This window comes from Chiloscyllium punctatum, chromosome 25, assembly GCF_047496795.1.
Source record: "Chiloscyllium punctatum isolate Juve2018m chromosome 25, sChiPun1.3, whole genome shotgun sequence".
Taxonomy (NCBI): Eukaryota; Metazoa; Chordata; class Chondrichthyes; order Orectolobiformes; family Hemiscylliidae; genus Chiloscyllium; species Chiloscyllium punctatum.
The window spans coordinates 50,180,920-50,187,018 of record NC_092763.1 but is presented as its reverse complement, the minus strand read 5'-3'; positions in this window follow the sequence as shown (position 1 = coordinate 50,187,018).

Sequence of the window (6,099 nt, the reverse complement as noted above, 5' to 3'; positions counted from 1 at the left end):
TCTGAGGACAGCATGAAACAGGCTGATATGCTAGAACAGGTTGACGTTAGGAAGGAGGATGTGCTAAAAATGTTGAAAAACATAAGGATAAATCCCCTGGGCCAGATGCGATATACCCTAGGTTGCTACAGGAAGTGAGGGAAGGGATTGCTGCATCTTTGACAATGATCTTTGCATCCCCACTGTCCATTGGAGTAGTGGAAGGTGGCAAATGTTATTCCCTTGTTCAAGAAAGGGAATAGGAATAACCCTGGGAATTACGAAGAGGATTCTGAGAGAGAGGATTTATGATTTCTTGGAAAACCATAGTTTGATTAGAAATAGTCGGCATAGCTTTGAGAGGGGCAGGTCATTCCTCACAAACTGCACAGTGACTCAGAGGTTAGCACGGCTGCCTCACAGCGCCAGGGATCCAGGTTCAATTCCAGCCTCGGTCGACACTCTGTCAAACTCCACACATTCTCCTAGTGTCAGCATGGGGGTCCTCCCACAGTCCAAAGATGTGCAGGTTAAGTGAATTGGCTATGCTAAATTGCCCATAGTGTTCAGGCATTTGTAGGCTAGATGCATTCGTCAGTGGTAATGTAGAGTATTAGATGTAGGGGAATGGGTCTGGATGGGATACTCTTCGTAGGGTCAATGTGGACTTGTTAGGCTAAATGGCCTGTTTCCACACTGTAGGGATTCTAATTCTAAAAACATTATTGAGGATGTGACATAACACATTGATAAAGGTAGAGCAGTAGATGTGGTGTAAATGGATTTAACACAGCGTTTGATAAGATTCCCAATGGTAGGTTCATTCAGACAGTAAGGAGTCATGGGATACAGGAAAATCTGGCTGTCTGGATACAGAATTGGCTAGTTTATAGAAGACAGAGGGTAGATGGAAAGTATTCAGCCTGGAGCTTGGTAACCAGTGGTGTTCCACAGGGATCAGTTTTAGTACCTCTGCTCTTTGTGATTTTTATAAAGGATTTGAATGAGGAGGTGAAAGGGTGGGTTAGTAAGTTTGCCGATGATGCAAAGGTTGATGCGGCTGTGGATAATGTGGAGGGCTGTTGTAGGTTATGATGGGACATTGACAGGATGCAGAACTGGGCTGATGAGTGACAGATGGAGTTCAACCTGGAACGTGTAAAGTCATTAACTTCGGAAGGTCGAATTTGAATGCAGATTACAGGGTTAAAGGCAGGATTCTTTGCAGTGCAGAGGAACAGAGGGACTTGGAGTTCATGTCCATAGATCCCTCAAAGTTGCCACCCAAGTAGGTAGTGTTGTTAAGAAGGCATATGATGTGTTGACTTTCATTAGCAGGGGGATTGAGTTTAAGAGCTGCGAGGTTTGGCTGCAGCACTATAGAACACTGGTTAGACCACACTTCGAATATTGTCTTCAGTTCTGATCGCCTCATTCTAGGAAAGACGTGGAAGCATTAGAGAGGGTGAGAGGATGCTGCCTGGAGGGCATGTCTTATGAAGCAGGATTGACAGAGCTAGGGCTTTTCTCATTGGAGTGAAAAGGGATGAGAGGTGACTTGATAGAGGTGTACAAGATGTTGAGAGGCATAGATAGAGGGGATAGCCAGAGACTTTTTCCCATGGCAGAAATGTCTATCACAAAGGGGCACAATTTTAAGATAATTGGAGGAAGATTTAGGGGAGATGTCAGAGGTAGGTTCTTTACATAGCGAGTGGTGGGTGCGTGGAATGCACTGCTGGCAGAGGTAGTACAGACAGCTACATTTGAGACATTTAAACAGCTCTTGGATAGGCACATGGAAGGTAGTACAATCAAAGTAATACAGGTTATTATGATCTTAGAATAGGATAAAAGGCCAACACAACATCGAGGGCTAAAAGACCTATACTCCACTGTAGTATGTTCTACTATTTGCCTCTATTTTACATCTTAATCTCTCTTACCACCATCAGTTCCCTTTGTATTTTACTCTGGACACCCTCACCATCTGTTCCAGTTGCTGCTCCTCCCTTACGATATTGTCAACAGTATAGAAATAATAGTTTTCCAGCCCTCTTCAGTTATAATTAGTCTTTGGACTAAAAACATTAACACTTTTTTCTTTCCACCAATGCTATCACACTGGCAGAGCTTGTTCAGCATTCTCCAGTTGTTATTTTAGATATTCAATATCATGGCATTTTTACTTGTATTTAGTCACTGCTAACATCCATGCTGCATAAAAAGTATTTTCTCACTCTTGTTTATGTAACTATCAATGTAGAACAGCAAACCGACTGTTTGTTTTACACACTTCACCCCATCCTGCCAAGATAGATAAATATAAGCTTCTAAACTTCCTTAGATTTAGGAAGGGTCACATAGTTATTTGCTATTTGGCAATCCAATGTTTATTCAAGAAAGTAAGTAGACAGAAAGCAGGCGGCCTAACATCCATCACAGGGCAATTGTTAGAATCCATTATTAAGCAGGATATTTAGAAAATCATAATACAATCAGGTTGTAATTATACTGGTTTGTAACAGAAGAATTGTGTTTAACTAATTGACTGGAGCTTCTTAAGGAAGTAACATTTAAATGACGAAAGAGGAGCCTGTAGATGTAGCGTATTTGGATTTTCAAAAGACATTTTAATAAGGTACCCATCAAAGGTTACGACACAAAATGAGAGCACGTGATGTAGGGATAACATGCCGGTATAAATAAAGCAAAGTTGCACAGTACTACTGGGATCAGTGCTGGGAACTGAATTACGTACAATATAAATCAATGACATGGATGAAGGGACCAAATGCTAAAACCTGCTGATGACACAAAGGTAGGGAGAAAGTAATCAACAGGAGAACAAGTGTCTGCAAAAGGATATTGGTATTATGCAAGTGGATATAAATTTGACCATGGGAATATATTGTGAAATGAAAATGGCAAGAAAAACAGAGAGTCAATGTGTGATTTAAACTTAGAGAGATTGCAGAACTTGGTGGTACAGAAGAATCTGGGTATCCTGGTACACATAGCAGGAAAAGTTAATATGTGGCTACAGAAAGTGATTAGTAAGTCAAATGGAATGTTGCCATTTATTGCAACTGGAACAGAATATAAAAGTAGAGAAGTTTTATTGCAGCTGTACAGTGCATTGGAGAGATCACATCTGGAGTACTATGTATACTGTAGTCTGTTTATTTGTATTATTGTGTTAGCAGTTCAGAGAGGGTTCAGAAAGTTGGATACCCATTCAGAAGAATGAAGAGTGATCTTATTTAAACATTCAAGATCTTGAGGGGACTTGGTACAGTGCAATCCAGAATATCTCCTCTTGTTGGAGAAGCTCAAACTAGGGAACACAATTTAAAAATTGAGGCCTCCCCTTTATAATGGAGATGAAAGCAAGTTCCTTCTTTCAGGGTATTGTTAGTTTATTGAATTCTCTTCCTCAGATAGCAGCAGAGAATGGTCACTGAATTTATTCAGGGCTGAGTTCAATAGATTTTTGATAGACAAAACAAATAAAGGGTTATGGAAGCAGATAGAAAAGTGGAGTTGGACACCACAATCACATCAGCCATGATGTTATTGAATGACAGCAGGCTTGAAGGATGGAATGGCTTACCTCTGCTCTTAAATTCTGATTTGCCTAATTAATCATTTATAATTTGAAAGAGCATCATTTGATTCCTCTCAATTACTCAATCCTTTAAACACATGGTAATAATTGTAAATCATTTGTACACACTTCACCATCTCCTTTGTTGATTACCTTTCCTTAACACAATGATGTCTTTAGAAAACAGGGCATTCCTTCACACATTTCTGAATAAAAAAGCAGATTGCATGCATGTATTGTGACTCTCTTTTTCTCTATGTCCTTTCTGGAAGGCCACACACCTTGGTAGACAATTTCCACCATTTGAGCTGATGAAGCTTTAAAACTGAACCTAACACCGTCCAAGGAAGACATGGGGCTGGATTTTCAATTACAGGAGGGTGTGAGCAGGCACCCTGCTCAAGAATTGTTCCCAACTGAACCTTCCTTTACCTGTACTTGCAAGCACATACAAATTGACTAAAATCAGCTAAAGTATCCAGTAATCTCTTCCTGTGTGGTGGATGTATCTGCAAGAGGTCCTCTCAACAAACAAAAGCCTGCTCAGGCAAGCAAGGTTGCGACACATCAGGTGAAAAACAGTGCAATTATCATTGATATGAATGCAGCATGGACTAACCAGCCACATTAATGCATTAACAGATTTACCTTTCCTGCAATTCAGAAACAAGTGCTGCCAGGTCACGCTTCTGCTCTTTGAAATACCACTGAATTTCTTGTCTACCTGAGAGGGTAGATGAGGAATCCACTTTAAATGTCATCCAGAAAAGGGAAACTAGAACGGGAATTAGTGGATTTTATTTTGTCATGAATCTCAAAAGCTGCCTTGCCTGAAGATCGGAGGCTGAATGTTTTTGACCATTGAAGTGTTCCCCGATTGGGAGGGAACACTCCGGCCTGGTGATTGTTGCGTTCAGTGTCTATTTATCTGGTGTAATAGTGTCTGCACGGTCTCACCGATATACCATGCCTCAGGGCATCTTTTCCACCAAAATTGATAGCCAAGTTGCGTACTCATGAGGATGGACTCAACCTGATCTTCGGTCCATGTCGTGCTACATGTAACGTCACCATACTGTTCTGTGTTTGTATGACCTTTCTTACTGTTCTGTTTTGACACCATTGCCTTGATTACTTATTATCTCTCATTTAATCAGTCTGTTGTGGAGGTGCCAGGATTGGACAAAGTCAAAAATCTTACGACGCCTGGTTATAATGCAATGGATTTATTTGAATAGGATATATTGGAGCGTTATAGGTAGCTTTTTTCTCAATCAGTAGTGAGCACTCTTCCATTGCCAAGCCAATATTTGATATTTGGACAATGGAGGTTCTTCTGTAATAAAAAAAACTGTATAGACTGATTAAGGTCAAAAACCACACGACACCAAGTTATAGTCCAACTGATTTATTTGAAAACACGATCTTTCGGAGCACTGCTCCTTCGTCAGGTTCTTCAAAAGCTAGTGTTTTCAAATAAATCCATTGCATTATAACCAGGCGTCATAAGATTCTTGACTTTGTCCAACCCCAGCACTTCCACAACAGACTGATTAAATGAGAGATAATAATAAGTAATCAAGGCAATGGTGTCAAAACAGAACAGTAAGAAAGGTCATACAAACACAGAACAGTATGGTGACGTTACATGTAACACGACATGGACCGAAGATCAGGTTGAGTCCATCCTCATGAGTACGCAACTTGGCTATCAATTTTGGTGGAAAAGATGCCCTGAGGCATGGTATATCGGTGAGACCGTGCAGACACTATTACACCAGATAAACAGACACTGAACACAACAATCACCAGGCCGGAGTGTTCCCTCCCAATCGGGGAACACTTCAATGGTCAAAAACATTCAGCCTCCAATCTTCAGTTAAGGCAGCCTTTGAGATTCATGACAAAATAAAATTGCCAAGCAGAAACTGATATGTTGACACTCTTAATTACATGGAATTATCTTGCCATTATCTCTCTGCCTACTGGCTCCATGGTTAGCACTGCTGCCTCACAGCGCCAGAGACCCGGGTTCAATTCCAGCCTCAGTTAACTTCCTGTGTGGAGTTTGCAAATTCTCCCGGCATCTGTGTGGGTTTCTTCCAGGTGCTCTGGTTTCCTCCCACAGTCTTAAGATGTGCAGGTTAAGTGAATTGGCCATGCTAAATTGCCTATAGTGTTCACGGATGTCTAGGCTAGATGCATTAGTCAGAAGTAAGTGTAGAGTAATAGGATAGGGGAATGGATTTGGGTGGGATACTCTTCGGAGGCTCAGTGTGGACTTGGGCTAAATGACCTGTTTCCACACTGTAGGGATTCTATGATTCTATGATATTCTGTGCCTGTGTATGTCTCTCCACTTCACCTGACAAAGGAGCAGCTCTCCAAATAAACGTGTTGGACTATAACCTGGTGTCCACCCTAGTCCAACAACGGCACCTCTACATCATGACAACAGATACTATTCGTGCATTTAAGGCAAGGGGTCAAAGGCAAACATATGTTATTAATTT